The 26,536-nt window shown below is 35.8% G+C and overlaps 1 pseudogene; it reads left to right on the top strand.

Moving 5' to 3' along the window:
- The first annotated feature begins 16,487 nt into the window (after positions 1 to 16,487).
- Positions 16,488 to 17,115, top strand: LOC138857343 (uncharacterized; annotated as a pseudogene).
- The last annotated feature ends 9,421 nt before the right edge of the window (positions 17,116 to 26,536 follow it).

Below are 26,536 nucleotides of genomic sequence, written 5' to 3'. Positions count from 1 at the left end.
GAGCACAAGTGTACATACGTTTTTTTTTGTTGTACATATGTATAATTAATAGTGCAGTTATAATTAATAAAAGCAAAACAAATGAAAACGGACGCGAACTAAAAAGCCATATATAATATATGTTTGTATATATGTAGATACATATTAATACATAAAACGGGCACGGAATTAAAACCACCAAAAACAACAACAAGCACTAGTAACCCACCGAAACATGCCAGGAAAGGATTTGGAAGCACCCACAGGGCGCCTACATAGGGTACCACTAAATGTTAACCAATTTCTAAAACGCATTCGAAAAAAAGAGAAATTAAACGGTTCGGTAAATAAATCACGAATTATTAAACTATATATTGTATAATATATACATATAAATAACAATAACAACAAAATATTGTGATCACTATTATACATATTGGTTTCGGGTGGGCTTTAGTTTAGCATCCCACGATTTCAGGGTTAAGAGGGGTATGGTTGGATAGAGGATTCTCCAGATCACAAATATATATAATTATTGCCGCCGGAAACGGATTTATTATCTTTTATTTGATTGGGTTTAATATTTATTTTGATTGCTTTCATTCGTTTGGATATGGCAACACTTATTATCTGACAACATGGAACCCATTATCATATTACGAAAATTGTGTAAATATAAAATGCTTATTTAAAGCAAATATTTAAAAATTTTATATAAAATAAATTTGTAGAAACATTGTAGTGAAGTGTTAGTGTGTAATATGTGCATAATATAAACGAAAAGTTAACCATAAATCGAGAAATTGTAAAATAAAATTTGTGAAATTTTCAACTTAAAATGCAAATATCTCGAGAACTATAAGTTGCCGGTGGCAATAATTATATATATTCGTGATCTGGAGAATCTCCTCTATCCAACCATACCCCTCTTAACCCTAAAATCGTGGGATGCTAAACTAAAGTTTTCCCTTGGTTTCTATACAATTTAATCTCATATACTCGTATTCAAAATCTTAATTGGCACATATTCGACAATAACCCTTGTTTTTTGGCAAACAAAAACAAACAGGATTGCGTACAAAATATACAATTCTACAATATTGTGACGATCATGAATGATAGAACAAAATCGAACCGACGATAAATTGCTAGAAGCAACTAGACAGCGAATTCGTAGTTGCCAGAATGTTCTAGGGGCGCAGTTTTGTTAAAGATTTACTATATAAGGGCTGCCAAATTGTGCAACGCACACAGTTCTAGTTAGAGTGTTGTCGAGTTAAGAGCAATTGAGACATAAGCAAGAAGTTGTTAGCTCGAATAACGAGCAATAAGTGTCAAGTTGTTGGATTTAGAAGTAAATATAAGTGTATAGCCATTAAGTTGGGACATTTCATAACAATCCAGTGATCGAACTGATCGAGTGAGTTACAAGGTAGGCGATTTATCGAGAAATCCGTTAAAATATATATTATAAGTCCTTCTAGGCACATATCCGGGAACACCCATTGTTTATTGGAAACCAAAAAACAAGTAGGATTGCATATATACAAGTATGTACAATCTGCATTGATCTCTTATACGAGCCCTCATTTGCACATATGTAGGTAGGTACAAGTATTGTACATCCAAATTAATTCGCTTATGGATATACCCTATAAGGCATACAAACACAAAATAAATATTGCAATTTTTAATAATTATTTAAACAAACAATACAATCGAGACAAATACTAAATAAATACTGTACTATTTCCAAGATTAATAAAAACGAAACACGCTATTTTTTTTAATCCGGTTAAAAAATAAAAAATTACTAATTCTCTTATTTACATAAAAGAGATAACGCGTTGCAATCATGAATTTCACTTAAATTCAATCAGTTTACACTGAGAGGAATGTTTTTACAACTACTAAAAGTACCAAAAATGATTTCGGACGAAAAAAGTCCATGTACACCTGCAGAAGCAACACGCTCTAAGGTGCTACAAAACAAAAAAGGGGGAAAGACATTACACGCATCAAAAGAAAAAATGTCGCACTACCCAGTACGAAATCGCAGAAAAGGTAGACGAAAAAATAACTAAACCAAAAGGTATGCAACACGACCTCAATAGAAGCTTCCACAGACCCCAAGCCAATAGCAACAACAATTGAAACAGAAGCTTCTTCAAAACGCAATCGTTCTTATCTGAGCAAAATAAATATATGTCTCGCGAACTATGTACAGAAGGGCATAAGCTCAAATCTTGCGAGATTCAAGAAATTTTATATTCCCGACCGAAACAATTTCGTAAAAACAAAAATACTTTGTACAAACTATTTGTCTCATGCACACACACTTAAATAGTGAAAGCAAATTTAATTGCGTTTATTGTCATAAACGAGATCATTCTATGCTTCATTACAGCACATTTTCTAGCTACCCCCAAACAGCGCAAACAATAAAAGAGCCACGGGTTTAGTTACAACACTAAAGCCTGAAGTGCAAAATCCAAAAAATTGCCAAGAAGCTCAATGCTGCTAACATACATTAAAAACGCAAAAGCTACATAGAGAAAACCAAAGTAGGGTACTACTATCCACAGAAGTCGTCCCCATCGAACACCCGGAAGAACAGTTTAAACTCAGGGCCTAAATAAACCAAGGATCACAACGATCATTTTAATTTATAGCGTCTAGGGCACAAAATAGGCTACAACTGCCCACAAACCTAGCCAAAGAGTAGGCGAAAGAGTAGTCTAAAACTCAAAGAAACTCTTCCCCATTAACCTAATTTCGCTCAAAAGTGGATAAACGCATTCAAGCAGAAGCTTTTGTTGTTATGCTTCCAAGCTATCATATATATAGCAAGCATTGGGAAAAGGTTTCACATCTCAAGTTAGCAGATCCTAACGGCAACACCCCCGCTTAAACAGACATTCTATTAGACATCGATCTCATACCTCATATAACACCCGAGGGTGTTGAGAAATTTCAAACATACTATTGCCACAAAATGTTGGGGTCCGGGTTTATCGTACGGCTCCGACTAAAGCCAGAATTTTCCAACACACTCACCTTACGTTATTACCGCACCTCTGAAATACAGCAGTTTTTAAGTATGGTAAAACCCAATTAAAGAAGGTAAGATAAAATCAGAACATGATAGGGCCAGAAGAATATCTCCGTTTAAACCACATGAAGAAAGTGAGCTCTCGCGAAAACATTATCTCAGGTAAATGCTTCACATATGCTACACATTAAACCTGCCACATCATGCTGTAGTAAAGCCGGAAAAAAACAACAACAAAAGTTATGACACCACACAGAACAATACAACACGCCACAACACTGCACGTGTACATCGCCAACTAACAAAAGGGATCCGCGAAGCTTCGGAGGTAAATTCGGCTGTATTCTAACGGAGCCCTCCCAATACCGAGCCGCATTTGGAAGTAACGGTGGCCTTAACGCGTCATGGGGCTCTAGCGCGGTGAACTTTTGCGTTCCCCTCATAAAACGTTGACCGAACGGCTCGCCACGTCGAGCCCATGGTCGTAAGAAAAAGATGAACCACAATAAACAAAAAACAACCAACAACACAACAACAGCAAACGGACAAGGACAAGGCTAACAAAACAAACACCGGTGCAGGTAAGGGAGTTTCAGGGGCTAAACAAAAGTTTGGCTTCCTGGACGCCTTTTCGCCAGAAGAGCGGGCGCTGTTCGAGTAGCATGCAAGGGATGATGACGACGACATGCCCTCGTGGAGCGGCGCTCAGCAGGTGAGATTGACTGCGGCTGGCGCTGAAAAAGCGAACCCCATCGAGGCTCCCTCGAGCAGGATCACCTGCTCGGACGCGAGGGACTCAGAACGGGCATCTACCGGGGGCACGCAAACGGAACCGGAAGAGGGGAGGCAGACTACCCGCTCTTCCACCAAATGGGAGTCGAGGCGGGCAGAACAATCCCAGGAGGAGATGCATGAGCGGTGCCAGCCTTAAATGGTATCTCAGGCACCTCCAGGAGGGAAGAACTCCAGAGCAAGCCGAAAAGTTGGCGCGTAACAGGGTGAGAGAAAAAAATGCCTCCCCTGCCTCGGAGAAGCCTAAGGGTAGCAATACCGCGTCTAGCAGTAAAAAGAGCAGCGGAAATCGAAGCCAACGCCCGGTTAACGCAATTCAGGCCGCAAGGCGGGGTGGCGCAAGGGCAGCGGCCTTCGACCACCCAGGCCGCGAAGCACAAGAGTGGGCAGCGCCACAGGAACCGCCTAACACCAGGCGGCAGAAAGGCCACAATGCGCAGGGGACCGGAGGCAACCACTACGCCCCAAAACCCCTGGCAGCGGCCTACTTTCCGGGAGACACGCTGACAGCACCCCCCGAGGCCGTCGGAAAGCTCGTGGAATAAAGGAACAACCTGCTCTCGTCTTGGGATGCGACGCCAACGCCCATCACACGGAATGGGGCAGCACAGACTGTAATACACGGGGTGAGTCTTTACTTGAATTTATAGTAAGTAGGAATCTAAGTATTGTAAACGTGGGGGGCGAACCCACCTTTATAACCAGTGTAAGAAGGGAGGTACTTGACATCACTCTTGGTAATGAACTCATGACAGGGCTGATCGGCCAATGGAGAGAGTCATCGGAACCCTCCATGTCGGATCACCGCATCATACGATTCCCACTAGGGGTAGAGGTTAGGCAACTCCCTCCCAGGCGTATCCCCAAAAACACGGACTGGGCTACCTTCAGGGATACGCTTGAAATAAATCTCAATAGGAGGGGGCAGCTGGACGGCAGTGCCACTACTTCTGGACTGGAGAGCAGATTGTCTGCGCTAAATCAGTCCATTATAGAGGCATATAATAGTAGCTGCCCCCTAAAGACGACCACCAAGAACCGCAGCTGTTTCTGGTGGTCAAGTAGGCTCTCAGACCTAAGGAAAACGGTACGCAAGCTATTTAACTGGGCTAAGCGTACCGGGGACTGGGAGAACTACAGGTGCGGCCTAACTGCTTACAACAAAGAGATTAGGTCAGCAAAACAGAAGAGCTTCAGGAAGTTCTGTGAAAGCGTCTCCTCAACGCCAGAGACTATAAGGCTGCATAAGGATCTGGCTAGGGGCAAGACCGATACAGTACTAGCAATTAAAAGACCGGATGGGACCTATACGTTAAGCGCGGACGAAAGAGCCACGGCCCTTCTACTTGCGCACTTCCCGGAGACAATTGACGAAGACCTAATTCGATCCAGGGTCGAACGAAAGCCATCTCGCTTAGAATGGACAGTCGCAAAACAGCTCTTCACTGCGGACTCCATCAAGTTCTTTCGAAAAATATAAGTCTCCGGGCGCGGATGGCATCCGTCCAGCTTTTATGCAACAGGGGGGCAGGTCCTACTGCCCCACCTTGTTCGGCTGATGAGGGATAGCCTGGTGCTGGCATATATCCCAGAACCTTGGCGCACTGTAAAGGTGATCTTCATACCCAAGGTAGGAAGGAAAGACTATTCGTTGGCAAAATTCTTTAGACCAATAAGTCTAACTTCCTTCCTATTGAAAAGCCTGCTTACAGAGCAGGCAGATCAACCAATATTGCTCTGTATTAGCTAACCTCAGAGATCCGAAGTTCGTTAGACGGGGGTGAGGTGTTGTTATGCGCCTTCCTCGACATCGAAGGTCCTTTTGACAATACGTCTCACGAGAGCGTGTCAAGAGCACTAGAGAAAAGGTATGTGGCGGTGCAGGGGCGCAGATGGATTGAAGCAGTACTGTGCACCAGGATTGCTGAAATCACAGTAAGCGACACTGGGATTCGTCTTGGCACAACAAGAGGCTGTCCACAGGGTGGAGTGCTATCCCCCTACTTTGGAGCCTAGTTGTGGACGATCTTCTCGAGCTGCTAATTAGCAACGGAATTCGCTGTCAGGGATATGCGGACGATATTGTTATATCAGCTAGGGGTAAATTCGCAGACACTCTCTGCGATATTGTACAACTGGGATTGAGGCTGGCAAAGGAATGGTGTAGTGGAGTTGGCGTAAATATCAACCCCTCCAAAACTACAATCATACCGTTTACCAGACGCAGGTTGCTGCCAGGCCTCAGGAACCTATCCCTAGGTGGTATGGAGCTGGAGATGGCCAGCACGGTCAAGTACCTGGGCCTCACGCTGGATTCCACTCAACGGTGAAAACAGCATGCGGACCTGACCTTGGCCAAAGCTACGAAAGCGCTCATGGTGTGCAATCGACTTGCTGGAAAATCATGGGGCTGCAACTCAAGGATTATCAGATGGTTGTACACCATGATTGTGAGACCGATCATAAGATATGGTGCGGTGGCCTGAGTTTCCAAAGCATCGCAGACCTCGGTAGGACTTCGACTATCGAAGCTGCAACGACTTGCCTGCATCTGCGCGTCGGGCGCGATGCGTACGTGTCGTGATCGAACAGACGGCCAAACAGACCTTGCTTCAAATGTCAGCAGAAGGGTTTGGCAAAGGGAAGGTAATCTCGTCCAGCAGATGAAGGCCCTAAGTGACGCAATGCCACTGGCTCTTCTTCCAAGGGACAACATTACCAAAACAGTAAGCTTCACTAGGAAGTTCAAGGTTACCCAAGGCTGAATGGAACGATTCCACGCTGGACCTACTGCTAAGGCACAGCACTATCACGCGACTATCGCAATAAGAGTATCGCCATACTCAGCTATAGTCAGGCAGCACTTAAAGCGATCTCGGCTTTTGAGGTCAAATCGCTGCTAGTGCAGGAGTGTATAGAACAGCTGAACAGCCTATCAAGTCTCAACAGAGTGCACCTCATCTGGGTGCCTGGTCACAGGGGTATAGCAGGAAATGAACTTGCTGAAGAGTTGACCCGCCCTTCAGCCTCTACAAACATGGTAGGACTAGAACCGTACGTAGCGGTTGGTCCACATACCATTAAAGAGCTGCTCCGTAAAAAGGAAAGAGCAGGCAGGGAGGGACACTGGCAACATCTCCAAGGAATGCGCCATGCCAAGTTGCTAATGGGGGGTTATAACCTCAGACGATTTAAAACGGTAATCAATCTCCCGAGGAACAAATTCCGGCTACTGGTCGTGTTCTACACCGGACATTGCAGGCTCAACAAGCATTTATTTAACATGGGCTTGGTCTTCTCTGCAAACTGCCGGTTCTGCGACATGGAGTCGGAAACCCCAGAACACCTGCTAGTGGACTGCACAGCAGTCTGCAGGCGCAGAGTTAAGGCCCTGGGATCCATTTTTTCAAACAGGGATCGTATCGCTTCCCTAGCATTTAGCAGTATATTGGAGTTCATCAATATGCTGGGGCTAGATGAGTCGCTGTGACTAAGGAGAGGGCACAATAGACCATAGGTCGCGGTGCATACCTCAATCATTATCTATCTATCTATCTATACCCATACACAACACAAAATCCAGTGACCAAAAAAAAAAAAAACAACATGCATACAACAAGCTAAGTTACAGTGACAGAATATATGTATACCCAAAATAAAATATATATATTATAACACAACAACGAAACGAAAGCATTAAGGTAAAAGTTCAAAAAAAAATTACAATACCAAGCAAAATTATATTCTTACGTACCAAACATACATTTATGTATTTTTCAAAAATGTGTCAAGAAATCTTTTCAACAAATTGATACGGTTACTAAACTGTTTCAATTTTCGGATTTACTTTATGGAAAAGCCGAAACCAGTTTGACATATATAATATATAACCAAGTATATAATTATTTAATGTCTAAATAAGCTTAACTTCGTGTATTTAAACACACCAAGAGCACACCATTAAGAATCAAAAAATAAATTCAAGTATATATTGCACTATAATACTTGTACATTTCTCCAGTAATATTCCTTATGCTTAATAAAGCTTTAAGCAGAATTGTTTAAAATAAGTAAGCAAAGGCATAATAACAAATATAAGATATAAAACCAAAACAAAAACATAGACAAATAGAAACAAAACAAACATACAAGGTGCGTTCCAAAGTAAACAGTAAAAAAGTAACAAAGTAAACTCTAGTGGCGCCGTCTATATGTCGACTAGTGCGTTAGAATCTGCTATCCTTTATCGACTTCCAGTAAAAATTTCATGACATTTCATCTATTGCGTTTTAGGTGTCAGTATGTTTTTGTCATCGGTGCGAAAATGAGCTTCGAACAAAAAACCAACATTAAATTTTGTTTTAAAATTGGTAAAACTTTTACCGAATCGTTTAAATTGATGAATTGTACATATTTGCAATTACGTACTAACATATATTTCATATAAACTGTACAAATATTGTATGTAATAAACCAAAGCTACAGATAATTCTTACATACGATATATAATACATACATATGTAAATTGATATAACATATGATCTACAAAATATTTTAAATTTACATATATTTATATGTATATGTACAGAAATAAGTGTATTCAGATATTACCTGCATATTAACATATGCACATTTCGTTGCGCGCTCTCTTCGTATTGCGAACATGTGCATACATATACAAGGTGCGTTTTAAAGTAAACAGGACTTTAAAAAAAAAGACAGAACAAATGGTTTTATCGGCAAAATCAATTAACTTTATTCAAAAAAGACTGCTTCTGCTTTAATACAGCTTTTTGCAGGGTCCAAATGCGTGTCGAACGAGTGTTTTAGCTCGTTGCCCGGTATGGCCGCCAGTATACCGGTGCAAGCTTTTTGAATTCGATCGATGAGACGGCGCATTATCGTGCAACAAACGCCAACTTCCATCTTCGCGATATTCGGGCCGAAAACGTCGAATACGGCGCACCAAACGCTTCAAAAATTCAAGGTAGAATACCGCATAAACGTTTTGGCCAGGTGGAACAAATTCTTTGTGGACAATACCCTTGGATTCATAAAAACAAATCAGCGTTGTCTTCACTTTTGACTTCTCCAGACGCGATTTTTTGGGTTTCGGCTCATCTTCATTTATGTCCTCACGACCACTTTGAAAACGATGAAACCACTCGTGCACTCTGCTATGGGATAGGCAATGATCGCCATAAAATTGTTTCATCAATTGAAACGTTTCGGTAAAAGTTTTACCAATTTTAAAACAAAATTTAAAGTTGGCTCTTTGTTCGAAGCTCATTTTCGCCCCGATAACAAAGACATACTGACACTTAAAACGCAATAACTTCACTTCCAATAAATGAAATGTCGTGAAATTTTTACTGGAATTCGATAAAGGATAGCAGATTCTAACGCACTAGTCGACATATAGATGGCGCCACTAGAGTTTACTTTGTTAATTTTTTACTGTTTACTTTGGAACGCACCCTATATGAACATTTACAAAAAACCATACGGCATAAAATTTGGCCTATTGCTTCTTACTCTACACTGGGTAATATTAAACTATTAAAATTTTAATCATTTACTAAAAAGTGATTTCCATATTGCGAATAAATAAACAAGTGATAAAACCACGTCATTTTATTTTTTATACAAACGCAAACAAAAAAAACCTCTCAAAAGAAAAAATAATAATGAAGAAAAATTTTTCTAACAATCACATAAGTACATACGCATATGTACATATTTTTAAAGTTCACATTGGCATATATCCCGCAAAACCCCTAGTAACAAACAAGCAGGATTGCGTACAAAAATCTAAAAACGCATTGATCTATTAAACACTTCAAACAATTCCTGAATACTTCCATATGTACAAAGCCCATTGATCTCTTCAAGGAGCTCTCAATTGCATAAGAACATAAATACTCGTACATACATACACGTCCGTGTATTAGAGTGTACCGAAATACCTCATAAAAGTATTGTTAAATTAAAAGTGCGGTTCTTAATAATTAAATTAAGAAAATTAATATTACAATCACAACAAAATATTAAAAATACAATACAAATAAAAAAATTTATTTTGCAAGTAAATATTAATCTAATGCGAAAAAAACTCTTATATACGTAAAAGAGTATTCGGTTTTATGTATACTTTATCGCTTCATTTAAATTAGTTTACAATGAAAAATTTGATTTCTTCTAAAACATATACAATTTAATATACTACCAAAAATGATTTCGAACGAAAAAAGTCCATGTACACTTGCAGAAGCTACACGCTCAAAGTAAGGCGCTACACAAAAGATATTTCATTTCTGAGACTGACAGATTATTACGATACTGCACTCGATTTTCATCTTCACCGATTCAAGACAACTCTGAATCGTTATTGGAAATAAAAAAACAAAATATTGACACATTTTGGACTCCTCTCCAAGCGGCTCATGACGCCATAGTAGATTCTGACGATTCAGATCTACCACACAATTATAAATCATCGGGTTACGCAATATACGAAAACTGCTAAGACCAATACGAAGAAACGAAAGCTATGAAATCAGATCAATTAAAGCTAATAAATACAAAGGCACCTACCCACATCCGAGAGTAGAGCTGCCACAAATACAAAATCAAGTTAAGGCATTCACATTAAAGTGCCCGCATGTGACACAGAAATCTTTTATGGAGGTAATGAAGAATAGAAATGGAAAATAAAGTATTATTACCCAGAGCAGTTATCTCTATCGAACACCGAGGAGAAGTCTACAAACTTAGGACCTTAATAGACCAAAGATCACAACGATCATTCATAGCGTGTGGCGCGCTACTACTCGCCAAATTAGTATTTATGGTGCCGACCCATTTAAACATAAAAAATCTAGACTGTATTTCTGGTCCGATTTTGAAATGGTTCTAGCCTGGTTGCATGAAAGACGTACGTACGTTTCTAATCGAATGTCTCAAATACTTAACCTTATAGGACCCGTATCCAGTGCTGATAATCCTGCTGATCTAGGTACAAGAGGGTGAAAACTCCTGCACCTCGCCACCACATCTCTCTAGTGGAATGGCCCCGATGCTTACCAGAATCACCCGATTTTTGGCCACAATCGCTCGTGTGCAATATAAAAATCGACGCTTTTTACATAACATTACCCGAGCCCTCAGGGTAATCGCTTACATGCTCAAGTTCATAGAGCGACTCCAAATTAAAGTTAAGGGAGTAACATCAGTATACTCCCAATGCGATACAGTGACGCACCTAAACTTCCAAAATGCATAGGTTGCTCTATCGCATCTACTAAAGCGCTTTACTTCAGCCGAGAAATATTATTACTAAGAGAATCAAAGCCGATTGATAAAAACAGCTCGGTCTTAGTACTAAATCCATTCATAAACTCGAAATGTCTACTTCGTGCGAATGGTTGACTTGCCAATTCAAGCCTAAGGTATAACGAACGTAATCCCATGGTTATATCAGAAAAATTGCAACTTGCCACCTTAACTATGTCTACGTGCTATTGCTACTCGCGGAACATCGCCTCATGCAACAAATAGTCCGTTATGAGTTTTATATTCCAAGACTCAAGCCCAAAATAAAGAAATGCATTTTCATGTGCAAGATCTTCACTATGTATAAGTCGATGATGCGAACGTGTCGATTTTGCTGGGCATTTTCACGTAAAGGCGTCCATGTTAAGGTCTCCCACCCACCCTCATCCACCGAAGGAAGGATGACTATATAAAGGACCTTTAGAAAAGGTATGGGTGGAAAACTGCCGAAAAGGCGCCAAATCTTGGAGATTTAGTCTTAAAACATGACGATTGTCTCCCCCCCTACAAAACGGCGGCTTGGTTGCATAGAGAAGCTACATCATGGTTCCGTCTTTCATACACGATTAGTTGACTTCCGTACCCAAAACGGAACGCTAACCAGACCTGTCGTTAAACTATGCTTCCTACCAACCTCAAAAATTACCAAAAATGCAAGTAATAAACAATCCGCATAATAATACATACATGCAGAAATTGAAATATCCGCAATAAACCGCAAATATGACAAATCAAATAAAGTTCGTTACTTATAGAAAAATGGCCATATTCTAAACCATTGAGTCGCACCTACACTCGCCCTTTTTTCCAGAAGTGAATCCAACGCCAACGTCAACAATGTAATCGTGGGCGCACCCAATTGAATACATTTTTAAGAATGTTGTATGTCGATGATTGAACATTTTTCAACAATGATGTCATTTAAGGAATCAAACTGCCTTTTACAATTGTAAATTTCGACTCTAGAAATGACATCGTATACGTTGAAACATGTATAGGCACGTTATCTTGCCGAAATATGCAGCTCTCGTCCCCGCTTTCAAAAAAAAAAAAAAAAATAAATAAATCGTAAATCAGATAGAAACTAATTTTTTTTTTTAAATAAAGCATTTTTGCGCACTGTTCATTGACGTATCGGGTTCAAAACTCTGCACAAATATTAGATTCCCATTAAATGCAAGAGAAAGTCATTGTCTTTTTTAAAATCCTAACGGGGCTATAATTTAAAAGCAAATGAGCAATATTTATGAGTATATATATGTACATGCAAGGCCAGCACAAAGCATAAGAGACAAAACATGAATACTCGACCTATTAGTACCGTTATTAAAATAACTTTTTTACGCAAAACAAATTTTGCGCAAATATCAATTTTAAGTTTGCTTATTCAAAAAGATTTAATCAGCGGCGAGTCAAAAACAGGAAGGAAAGAAGGGGTAGTGCGAACTTGTTTCAGTGCACCAATGCCCAAAATATACAAAACACTAAAAAATCGCAAAAATCTTCTTCTTTATGAAAATATCACTTTATTGGATCAATTAATCAGACAGCTTATATAAAATAGCATTAGTTATTTACTAATAAAAATCTAATAACTAATTTTTGATTATTAAAATAATTTTATTTGTGTTTGTAAATTTCATTTATTTATTTATTATTTAATTTATTCTACATTATTGCTAGTAGAACACAATTTTCTCGTCCGAACTATGTATCAGGATTAAAGGAAACTTATTCCAATATGAGAGCGCCTCAAAGTAAGCGTTATTTATAACATTTTCCATTGTAGTCAGATCGGAAATTAGAACACGCAACATTTAGTATGATTAAAAATTGGGGTGGGCTTTAGTTTAGCATCCCACGATTTCAGGGTTAAGAGGGGTATGGTTGGATAGAGGAGATTCTCCAAATTACGAATATATATAATTATTTCCGCCGGAAACTTATTGTTTTCGAGATATTTGCATTTTAAGTTGAAAATTTCACAAATTTCATTTTACAATTTTCGATTTATGGTTATCTTTTGTTTTATACTATGCACTTATTACACACTAACTTTTCACTTCAATGTTTCTACATATTTATTTTATATTAAATATTTAAGTATTTGCTTTAAATAAGCATTTAATTTTTACACACTTTTCGTTATATGAACAATAACAAATGGGTTCCATGTTGACAACTAACAAGTGCTGCCATATCTATTATATATATATATATATATATGTAAATATATATATTTTGAAAGCGAATTAAAATAAACAATAAAAGAGGATTATACCCCAAATACATGAACTATAATTTTGTTCTTTCCCTTCTATTGATAAATGACGGTATTGGATTGGCTAGGGTTATCTTTATGAAGCGCGGCCGAAGGCCGCCAGTGCGGAAAGAAGTTAGACGTTATTAAATTATGAACACCCTGGTGTTGGACCGACCAGGGTTAATTTTTTTGAAGCGCGGCCGAAGTCCGCCAGTGCGGAAAGAAGTTTGACACGATTGAATTATGAACACCCCGGTGTTGGACCGACCGATGCTAAACTAAAGTTTTCCCAAAAATTGTTATATTATATATTGACCGTTTAATATACGGAGAAACTATTGCAATCGTTTTTTGTGATTTTGTGATATATTAAAACAACTGATTTTTAATCTTTCAACACTCAATAAAAGGAATTAAACGTTTTAGCTCTGAATTAATAAATGTTTTTTATTACTCTAAAGTATCACATCACAGAACATTTCACATTTAAAGTTTCCGTTGAATTATTAAAACAAATGAATTGTATTTATTAATCAGAATGGAAACTGCAGATCGAAGCAAATACAAACAAAATGTGTATGGAACGGGCGGGTGCCAATGGGAAAGAAAATCTTGCCTACCATTAGAAAAAAATGTTAGGGATTTCGATCATTCATGTACATCATTAACAAATATTTATTATGTATTTATTTGTATTCTCATATACAAATATATGTATTTGTTAGATATTTTAACAGTTGAGCGAAAGCTACCAAACAAGACAACCTAAAACATACAAGTAAAAAAGACGGTACCAACCAGGGCTTTTACGATTTAAAAATCCTAAACAACTTGTTTTTATGCAGATTTTGAGCCTTGGGAGCACTGCACATCAATGCAATCAAACACACGTTACGTGTAAACTAAAAAAAAAGAAGCACACGAACTACATCAACAATGTACACTTGTGAAGCATGCCCTTGAAATCCGGATATGAGAATCAGCTAATTGTAAAGTAAAAAAATTATTTTTCCTTTCGTTCAAAGATTATAATTTGCACTTCTAGTGGCTCACTTCCAAGTAGGGCAGGAACTAAATAAACTTTATTTTGTTAACTTTTACTCGTACAAAGTTTTTCATGTTGAACAATGTATGTTTTTCCATAATAATATAGTTCACTAAAAACCATAAATACCAGATTTTCAGACAATTGTCGAATGGTAATGTCTTTAATTACTAAATACGTAGCTGGTGAAACTGAATTTAATTATTTTTCATTTAAATTCGTGAAACCGGCTGTTAGAAAACAAAGAAGCAACTTTTCGACCAATTCTCACAGGGCGATTGGTCTGAACTCTTTTCTACTCAAAAGTATGACAAATCTTTAGAGACTTTGAAATCAGGGTAATCGCCTTGGAGTACAATTCATTACATCCATGCCGAGATTCGTACAGAGCAGGTAGACTGACTAACACTTCTCTGTACAATTTAGATAACAAAATGATTTCAAAAACGGCGACTTGGCATGGGCTTTCCTATACGTTCGATCAAATGATCCAAGCAGTTGAAATGAGGGACGTACGTACGATCTCAGAATGAGAATCGATGAATCCAATATAGGTTTGAGTAAGTTACAATTAGGCATCACAGGGGGATATCCACATGGGGTACTATTATCCTTCTTATTATTAAGCTTAGCTGATGAGCTTTCAGGACTGTTAACAAACCATGGTATCCGTTATCAACGATGTTGTTATGTATCCATTTATTCCCCAAACCTTATGCATCCAATTTTGTACGTTTCTAACACTTATCCTTCTTAATCTCTATTCCTCATTATCTTCCTTACCCTTTTATACTAAACATTTATTTTATCTCCCACCCTACCCGTCATTCGTATTACACTATAAGCTATTCATTGTAACTACAAAATTTCAGTTAAAATTCGACATTACAAGAATAAAGAACTAATTTTTACTTAACTGGCGCAGTCGGTAACGAACCACGCGAAATTGGAAAAATTTGGCGTTAATAAAAACTGCACTTGAGTGCATAGTCGGCATTTAAGAACCACGTGAAATCAAGACACGTGCTGAGATATTCGAGAAGTCAGAAATTGTTTGTCAGTTTTGGTTTTCTAATCATAATTTTTCGGTTTAGGCTGTGAAATTTCTTATTAAAATAAATCCGCTGCTCAGTTCCTAATATCATATTTGAGAAGTTGGAAAAATTCCGGTTTTTGGAGAACGTACTTTGACTTTACTATTTTATAAAGCGACCGAAATGAAATTATAACGAGAAAAAGGTTTACCACGCACTATTTGACAAAGTTACACAGTTAAAAATAAATTAAAACAGTAAAAAAAAATTAATTAAAACAACTAAAAAAGTAAATTAAAACAGCGAAAGAGTTAGAACAATTAAAAAACTAAATTAAAACAGTTAAAAAGTTTGAAAAGTTAAATTAAAACCGAAAAAGAGTTAAAATAATTAAATTAAAACCGTGGAAAATATAAACAGTTAAAAAAGAAGAAAAACTACTACAGTTAAAAAGTTGAATCAAAACAGTGAAACAAGTTAAAGCTGTTAAAAAAGGTTAATTAAAAGTTAAAACAGAAAAAAATATTTAAAACAGTTTCGATTGGAGTGTTAATATACTGACAAAAACAAGTAATAAGGTGATAATTACACAATAGTACAGCTTAATGTTGTGACTGTACAAAAAAAAAACATGCTGGTAAAAGAACGTTAAAACGTGTAATTCTACAGTTGAGAAAAAAAATTTAAGTGAAATCAATGCACAAACAACAACAAAGAGAAATAACAATATTTTAAGGAAAAACCTATGAGCAACAAAGGACAGCAGGTGACAGCAACAACAAAGGACCCAGGAAGGACAGAAGCAGGGAAATAAAAGGAAAACGATTAGTATACTTTTATAAATATTTATGATTACTTTTATAAGTATTAGTATTATGTATTAATCATAGTTAAAATACATACTTATATTTTTCATTTTCTACTATTTAAATTTTTTTAGAATTACAAACCTTTTAAAGGCAAATAAAAATAATAGTTTGTGAAAAAAACATGGAGGAATCAGACATAAACAGAAAATTTAAGATAATTTCTAGTAATTGAAATTCTATTCCCTATTATGATGGTAATAGAGACGCTCGTTTTAATTTTATTGAAAGAATCGACTTAATGGAGGCACCATTTAGTGCCATTTCCTGTTGAATACAAAGTTCTGTTAAGGGGACAAAATTACGGGTAGCGAAAGAAGGTCTCTTCTAATGAACGAAAATCTATATAGTACGCCATTAATTAAACATTCTAATCGACTCTCATGGCGAGAAAAATTCAGTTGAGAATTAATTGACAAGATAAGATCATTTCTGTTATAAATTAGCAATACTTTTGTGTCGGTTGAATAATGCACTGTATTTTAACGAAAATAAACTCCCTGAAGTTAATAGTGAAAGTAATGCTAGAATTAGAAACCTGTCAAAAGTATAATCGTAAGTCGTAACCCAACATTCTAAACGAAGCTTTTAAAATTATAAAAAGTGTTATTCATATTATACAGTCTCGATTTTCAACAGCAGACCACAATGAAATCGTAATAAAACGGACGGATTTCGTGCAGACATAAAATTATAGAAATACGGGACGATACAACAATAATAATGGAAGATTTTAGTTTCAACTAATATAAAACTTATTATAGATACTGGTGCTAAATTTAGCAGAATAAACCCTAGGCTTTGTGATCCGAAATGGAAAATAATGTCTCTTCCCTTCAATATTAAACTCCTAAACGGAAATGTCTCAACAAACATACGGTATAGCGTACCACTTTTATATATGTGGTATTTTAAGAATATCCGAAAGAAAATCAATTGATCGACTTTATCCAATTACCATTTCACGATTACTTCGACAGTATATTGGGATATAATGTACTGCTTAGCTTAAACGCTATATTTCGTTCCTTGAAATTTCGTTTCGCTCTGCTTTTGTAAGCTATTTTTAGCGGGTTTATTTCTGGCATCCCGCCTTTTTTGACGTCAGCTTTTCGAAATTCTCTGATTTTAATAATCAGGGAAAGAGAATAACAGAAAAATCAGCGAAAATGAGAGAGTCTCGCATCATGTCATCCTTGATATTAATTATGGAACTCGGAAGTTTGTTACAGGCAATGCGAGAGAAATATATATAAGATTGAACTTTGGAAGTATTTAGTTGTCAAAACAAATTATGTGATAATAGTAATGTAATAACACATTTGCAAAACATTTAAATTCAAGGGATGAAGCAACATTACAAATCAAGATACTGAGCAAGTATCAGGACATATTTTATGAAAAAGGTAGGAGTTTACCGTTTACTATTGCAAGCATAGGATTAGAACTAAGACAGATTCGGCAATTTATACCAAATTTTATAGATACCCAGTTGTTCATTGTGCCGAAGTAGACAGACAAATAAATTAGATGTTAGTGCAATATATAATTGTTTCGAGCAACAGTCCTTATCGCCGTTATGGGTCGTACCTAAGAAAATTGACAACGGCGGCGAAGAAAAGTGGCGAATTCTAATAAAATACATGAATTTAAACGAACAGACAATCGACGCAAAAATTTCCAATTCCAAATATGGAGGACATATTCGTCAAATTAGGAAAATGCAGTTACTTTAGGAAAATTGACTTTGCTAAAGACTTGATCGAAGTACATCCACATGTTAGAGCCGTCAAAATGGTCTTTTCAACGGCAGGTGGCCAATAAAAGTTAAAATCATATGCCTTTTAGGTTAAAAACAGCTCCCACAACTTTTCAAAGACTAACAAATCATGTTCTAAAAGACTACGTTAATAAAATTTGTGTAGCATACTTGGATGATATTCTAATTTTTTCTACTAGCTTTATTGAACATATTGACTCCATAACTAACATTTTGAAGAAACTAAAATAATCAAATTTTGAAAATTTAAGGCGGAAACTGCCATTTTGCAGCATTTAAAACGAAATTTATGGGCCGTGTTGTTTTAGTTGATGGCATCAGACCAGATCCAACAAAAATCACAATCACAGCGATGTTATCGGCAATTTTTGGGCATTACAAGCTTTTATCGGAAATTTGTACATGATTCTGCAAAGGTTGCCTATCAATTAAAGTTAATTTCAAGTGAACCAGTTATACAACCACCGGATTTCAACGCATCTCAGTTGGCCATCGGGTCAGCGCTAAGCTGAAGCGGTCACCCAATTTGCTCACCTACATTAGCCGACCACGAGATTCGTTATTCGACTATAGAAAAATAAGTGCTTGCCGTAGTATGGTCAGTAAAAAAATTTCGAACATATCTTTACGGTCGTAAAGTTGTAGTTCGAACCGATTACAAATCTTTAATGTGATTAGGTGGAACATTTTTCTTAAAGAGTACGATTTTGATATAACCTATATAAAGGGTAAAGATAACACGGTAGCGGATGGTTTAAGCAGACACATAAATAATAAATTTATTTAATAAACTAAAAACGATAACAGTGGAGAACAGGTAGAGACATGGTTCATGGACGGGACAGTGCACAAGAAGATAACTTAAAATATTGAACATTTTTATTACAGAAAAATCAGTTAACTATTACAAAAAAATCCATCTCAGTTAGGGTAAAAACGAAATTTTTGTATAAAAATTGTACACAAAAAGTGTCAATCACATGACAAATTTAAAGAAATAATGCGAAAAGTACTGCTAGAAATGGGGCTAATGTGCATTTTTTGTGAGAACGACGAACTTTTTCTCAAATTCAAAAACATTTATTGAATATACATAAATGTTTTTGAATTTCTCTTCAACTCGAAGATTTAACATTGTATAAGTCAAAGATAAAACTAATAGAAATCACGGACAAAAATAAAATACTAACTATAATAAAGAACAAACACCTTCCAATGTAACACCTACCCAATGTAACAATCACAGAAGCACTCAGAAAATATTTCTTGAACTGATAAATAAATTTTTTTACCCTAAATTTTTTAAAATAATAACCAAAGAAATTAAAAATTGGTTACATAGATATTTGGTTTCTATACAGAAACGTCATGTATCTCACAATAGATAAGTTTTCGGAATATGCAACGTTCCACAAACTTATGGACAGCAATTGGGTAGCGGTCTTGGCAGCTTTGAAGCAACGTATACATTTTTTGGGCAAAATGCAAAAACTGGTGTTTGATAATGAACGTTGCAGATTGCACAGCGCAGTGAGATTATTTTTGGAAGCGGAAAACATTACTACACATGTAATCAACCTATGACACAAAACGAGTAACGAACGTCTTTATATTATAAAGAAGGTTCATGGTATGACAATTGTCAAAATGTTCCGCTTTTCGAAGGGGTACTCGTCGCATTAGAGGATTTCACCAAAAAAATTATTAGCGGATTTCACCAGAATTTTACACCAGCGAAAATAGCAGAATTGAGCATTTTGAGTATTAAATGAGCAAAATAACGCTAACGCTAACGACTTTGCATATAATTTATAGATATTCTGCATATACATATTTGGTATCAAAGAACATAAACATGTATGTAAAAATTTACCTATTTCTTGATGAATTTCATAGAATCTATTGAAATATATATATAATATAATAACGTGAGGTTTGTATTTTTACCTAAATATTTAATTAATATAGGTTATATAAATAATATATTTACTACTTTTCATAAGATCTGAAAAGATCAAGCGGTTGCATATATGCTTATGCATACATATACATACATATGCATAATTATGTGTGCATGTAAACAAATATGAAAGAACGCATAACGTTTATAAATTTGTCTACAGCAGTATATTGTGACGAACACGGATGATAGAGCAAAATCGAATCGACGATAATTACCAGTAATAAGTGTGCTTTTACACGGAGACTCAAAAGAGTCTCATTTTTTTCAAATTTTCTTTTGGTGTCGCTCTGTGCATTCACACGGTCAAAAAGAGTCCAGAAACTCGAGTCTAGTTTTTCTGCATTCCTTTTCACAAAATTTTCGTAAATATTTGTGCGGTTCGACTGCGCAACACTGCGTGCTGCGTATTTGATTTGTATGTTGAGATGATGGTCACACATTTTGCTTGCAATAAATTACCATGAATATGGTAGAACAATATGCATAATACAAGTACCTACCCGCTAAATAGTTTCAAACAAATACTAAAGACGGGAATTCCCTAATCCACAAGAATGCATTGAATATCCGCTACTAATATTTTCAAGGCCAAATTGATAATAGGAATTTCCTAATCTTTAAGTATTAAAAACTCATAATTTCTTTACTCCGTATAAAAAATTCATCATTTCTTTACTCCATAATCTATATCTTAATTTTCTCCTTATTTACAATTTTTGAAAATATTTCTATTATTCTATGCATACATATTTGCATATTACATACAAAAAATAGATAACAGAATTCAAATTTGCGATCGAATTCATTTGAAACCGAGCGCTCTTGCAACCATTCAAAGGAGTTGAAAGTGAAAAGGAATGCTGAAAAGGGTAGCAGCGAGCTGTTACGAACAAGAACGCAAAGCGTGCCACCCGAACACAAGTGGCACGGTCCCTTCGCCTTTCCTCGTCGTCCCCTCGCCCACAATAAACTGGTTTGAGACTATTTTGAGTCCCCGTGTAAAAGCACACTAACTAGACAGCGAAATCGAAGTTGTGTAGAGAGCAATTAAGATATTAGTAAGAAGTTGGGAATTCGGATAATGAGTAGTAAAGCGTTAAGTTCTTGGACTAGAAATAAAGATAGAAAGTGGTAGAAAATTCGAGCTGTGCCGAAAACAAAATTTATGGACGGCCGACCGTCATAGTAAATATGTATGTTTATGTACGAGCGAACTTTTTAAATCGACAAGAGCTGTATTGCCACTTTTTTTTGTGTTTTGCGAGTTTACGGGGCTATCTTTCAGAAGAAACATCAGAAAGTTGTTCAATTTATAAGTTTTATCTTTTGCCATCGTCGCGAAAAGATGATTGTTGGGCTAACGCATGCTGAGGGAGATGTGTATGAACTTTGGTATTATGAAATACATATAAATTAATGCGCACACATAAAGCGTATTGATAAGTGATAAAATCATGCTGACCGTTTCGTTTTCGTTTTAATTGTCGTTTCCAAGTGGTTGTCGCTTAGTTTCTATATTCGTATTCTTAAAGCATATCGCAACTCGTTTATATTTGTTGTTTTTAAGAAAATATTTGAACCACTTTGTGAATTTAAATATATAATAATATTTAAGGGAAAACTTTAGTATAACGTCCCACGCTTTGGGTGATAAAATGGGTATGGGCGGATAGAGGAGATCCTCCAGATCAAGAATATATATAGATATAGCCGCGGGAAACCTATGGTTTTCGAGATATTTGGGTTTAAAGTTCGAAATTTCGACTACTTAAAGTACGTATTTTTTCGTTATAGAATGAATTATACACTTTTATATTTAACTTTTATATCCACTATTCACATTTTTTTTATATTATATCATAAAAAATAGCTTTATTTCAATATTTTAATTATTCTTCAATTTTTGTAATTTTCACAATAACAAGATGGTTGCAAAATGTCAAATAACCAGTGTTACCTTATCGACATCTTTTGTAAGTGAACTGAAATAAATTAAAACAGATTATACCCCAATTAAAATTTGTTGAAATTCCACTCATTTTTAAAATAAAAACTTGAATAATAACTTTTATAATTTATCCTTTTCCACAATTTAAGCACAACTCACTAAACGCGTTTGAATTATATTTGCCAAATATGAAGTAAATAGCAAATGGAAAAAACGAAACAGTACTTTTCTTCAAAAGTAACAGTATTAATATCGGTTAGAGAGCATTGATGTTAAGGATTATGTTATACCCTCTATGACAATATTACTTTTTCGCGTAGAACTCCTTTTTGGGTTGGCGGGCTTCGGCCGCGCTTCAAAAAAAATAACCCTGGACGATCCAACACCCAGGTGTACTAAGGTCTTTTTGCGTGGAACTACTTTTTGTATTGGCGGCCTTCGGCCGCGCTTCAAAAAAATAACCCTGGTCGGTTTATCAAAAGAAGGAAACAAGGTGCAACACCTGGGTTTATCAAAAGAAGGAAACTAAAAGATTTATTAGTGTCCATAAACAATTATGATTCCTGTATTTAGGGTATAATCTCTCTTTTTATTTTATTTTTCTTCGTTTGCAAAATAAATTAGGCAACACTGGTTATTTGACATTTACAACCATCTTGTTATTGTGAAAATCACAAAAATTGAAGAATAATTAAAATATTGAAATAAAGCTATTTTTTATGATATAATATAAAAAAAATGTGTAAAAACGAATTAGTGAAGTGTTAGTGGATATAAAAGTAAAAAATATAAGTGTATATTCATTCTATAACGAAAAAATACGTACTTTAAATAGTCGAAATTTTGAACTTTAAACCCAAATATCTCGAAAACCATAGGTTTCCCGCGGCTCTATATCTATATATTCTTGATCTGGAGGATCTCCTCTATCCGCCCATACCCATTTTATCCCCGAAAGCGTGGGACGTTATTCTAAAGCCGACCCATATTTAACAAAGATAATAATAATAAATGCTTCGGATTTGTTGTGTGCAATTTTTTTCTTTATTTTCAATTTTGAGTCCGCCCATTAAACACCTTCATATGTAGATATAAAAATGCAATTTTACAATTTTATTAAAATTATGATCACCGTCTCCATCGCGACATTAAGTTTTTTCGAAATATCACTTCAAAAAATATTGAAAGTCAATGGTTTTATCCCTTTCTTACATATTTGGCATACGTAGGATTTTTTCCAGTAATTATTTATATTCACTTCAAATAACCGCACTTGTTTTTATCTCGCTATCAATTATTACAACGACAAAGAACTAGTGTTTCTATGTCGTTATCATAGTTGTTTCAAATTTGGAATACCAATTTCTTTTCGATAAATGTAGATAACTCCAACGTTCGTTTCACAAATTCTTTTGACTCTCGTTTTCGGCAAATTCTCTTTTGGCAAGGATGAAATGATGCGAGACTATTTGAATCGAAAAAGAGCTCTCAAAACCCACATTTTTTATAACATTTGCCAACCATGCCACTGTCGAACGAAAATGGATTGGGTATTATAAAAAGAACTTGGGGGTATTTTGCATTTCGATATTATTTTTAGGTGCTCCGTCCCCGAGTAGGCCTATATAACGCATATATATCCCTATATACTTGTATTTTCATAATACAATTTTTAAAAAATCATATAACATAAAAAAATAGCATATAAATAAAAAAAATTATAACAAAGAAACAATACAAGTCATAATAATAGAACATGGTTTTTAATTAAATTAACAAATAAAATTTAGTTGCACGTTATTCAAAAGTATTTGTGTCGTTCCTTGAAATTTCTTTTCGCTCTGCTTTTGTTAGCTATTTTTAGCGGGTTTATTTCTGGCATACCGCCTTTTTTGACATCAGCTGTTCGAATAACAGAAAAATCAGCGAAAATGAGAGAGTCTCGCATCATGTCATCCTTGCTTTTGGTGTCGCTTTGTGCATTTACACGGTCAAAAAGAGTCCAGCAACTCGAGTCTAGTTTTTCTGCATTCCTTTTCACAAAATTTTCGTAAATATTTGTGCGGTGCGACTGCGCAACACTTAGAGCGTGTTGCATATTTCATTTGTATGTTGGGATGGTGGTCAAAAAGAGTCCAGCAACTCGAGTCTAGTTTTTCTGCATTCCTTTTCACAAAATTTTCGTAAATATTTGTGCGGTTCGACTGCGCAACACTGCGTGCTGCGTATTTGATTTGTATGTTGAGATGATGGTCACACATTTTGCTTGCAATAAATTACCATGAATATGGTAGAACAATATGCATAATACAAGTACCTACCCGCTAAATAGTTTCAAACAAATACTAAAGACGGGAATTCCCTAATCCACAAGAATGCATTGAATATCCGCTACTAATATTTTCAAGGCCAAATTGATAATAGGAATTTCCTAATCTTTAAGTATTAAAAACTCATAATTTCTTTACTCCGTATAAAAAATTCATCATTTCTTTACTCCATAATCTATATCTTAATTTTCTCCTTATTTACAATTTTTGAAAATATTTCTATTATTCTATGCATACATATTTGCATATTACATACAAAAAATAGATAACAGAATTCAAATTTGCGATCGAATTCATTTGAAACCGAGCGCTCTTGCAACCATTCAAAGGAGTTGAAAGTGAAAAGGAATGCTGAAAAGGGTAGCAGCGAGCTGTTACGAACAAGAACGCAAAGCGTGCCACCCGAACACAAGTGGCACGGTCCCTTCGCCTTTCCTCGTCGTCCCCTCGCCCACAATAAACTGGTTTGAGACTATTTTGAGTCCCCGTGTAAAAGCACACTAACTAGACAGCGAAATCGAAGTTGTGTAGAGAGCAATTAAGATATTAGTAAGAAGTTGTGAATTCGGATAATGAGTAGTAAAGCGTTAAGTTCTTTGGACTAGAAATAAAGATAGAAAGTGGTAGAAAATTCGAGCTGTGCCGAAAACAAAATTTATGGACGGCCGACCGTCATAGTAAATATGTATGTTTATGTACGAGCGAACTTTTTAAATCGACAAGAGCTGTATTGCCACTTTTTTTTGTGTTTTGCGAGTTTACGGGGCTATCTTTCAGAAGAAACATCAGAAAGTTGTTCAATTTATAAGTTTTATCTTTTGCCATCGTCGCGAAAAGATGATTGCTGGGCTAACGCATGCTGAGGGAGATGTGTATGAACTTTGGTATTATGAAATACATATAAATTAATGCGCACACATAAAGCGTATTGATAAGTGATAAAATCATGCTGACCGTTTCGTTTTCGTTTTAATTGTCGTTTCCAAGTGGTTGTCGCTTAGTTTCTATATTCGTATTCTTAAAGCATATCGCAACTCGTTTATATTTGTTGTTTTTAAGAAAATATTTGAACCACTTTGTGAATTTAAATATATAATAATATTTAAGGGAAAACTTTAGTATAACGTCCCACGCTTTGGGTGATAAAATGGGTATGGGCGGATAGAGGAGATCCTCCAGATCAAGAATATATATAGATATAGCCGCGGGAAACCTATGGTTTTCGAGATATTTGGGTTTAAAGTTCGAAATTTCGACTACTTAAAGTACGTATTTTTTCGTTATAGAATGAATTATACACTTTTATATTTAACTTTTATATCCACTATTCACATTTTTTTTATATTATATCATAAAAAATAGCTTTATTTCAATATTTTAATTATTCTTCAATTTTTGTAATTTTCACAATAACAAGATGGTTGCAAAATGTAGAACTAGTGTTTCTATGTCGTTATCATAGTTGTTTCAAATTTGGAATACCAATTTCTTTTCGATAAATGTAGATAACTCCAACGTTCGTTTCACAAATTCTTTTGACTCTCGTTTTCGGCAAATTCTCTTTTGGCAAGGATGAAATGATGCGAGACTATTTGAATCGAAAAAGAGCTCTCAAAACCCACATTTTTTATAACATTTGCCAACCATGCCACTGTCGAACGAAAATGGATTGGGTATTATAAAAAGAACTTGGGGGTATTTTGCATTTCGATATTATTTTTAGGTGCTCCGTCCCCGAGTAGGCCTATATAACGCATATATATCCCTATATACTTGTATTTTCATAATACAATTTTTAAAAAATCATATAACATAAAAAAATAGCATATAAATAAAAAAAATTATAACAAAGAAACAATACAAGTCATAATAAAAGAACATGGTTTTTAATTAAATTAACAAATAAAATTTAGTTGCACGTTATTCAAAAGTATTTGTGTCGTTCCTTGAAATTTCTTTTCGCTCTGCTTTTGTTAGCTATTTTTAGCGGGTTTATTTCTGGCATACCGCCTTTTTTGACATCAGCTGTTCGAATAACAGAAAAATCAGCGAAAATGAGAGAGTCTCGCATCATGTCATCCTTGCTTTTGGTGTCGCTTTGTGCATTTACACGGTCAAAAAGAGTCCAGCAACTCGAGTCTAGTTTTTCTGC

The sequence above is a fragment of the Bactrocera oleae genome, chromosome 5 (assembly GCF_042242935.1).
Source record: "Bactrocera oleae isolate idBacOlea1 chromosome 5, idBacOlea1, whole genome shotgun sequence".
Taxonomy (NCBI): Eukaryota; Metazoa; Arthropoda; class Insecta; order Diptera; family Tephritidae; genus Bactrocera; species Bactrocera oleae.
Note: the sequence above shows the minus strand (reverse complement) of the source record. Positions and strands in the feature narration are given on the sequence as shown.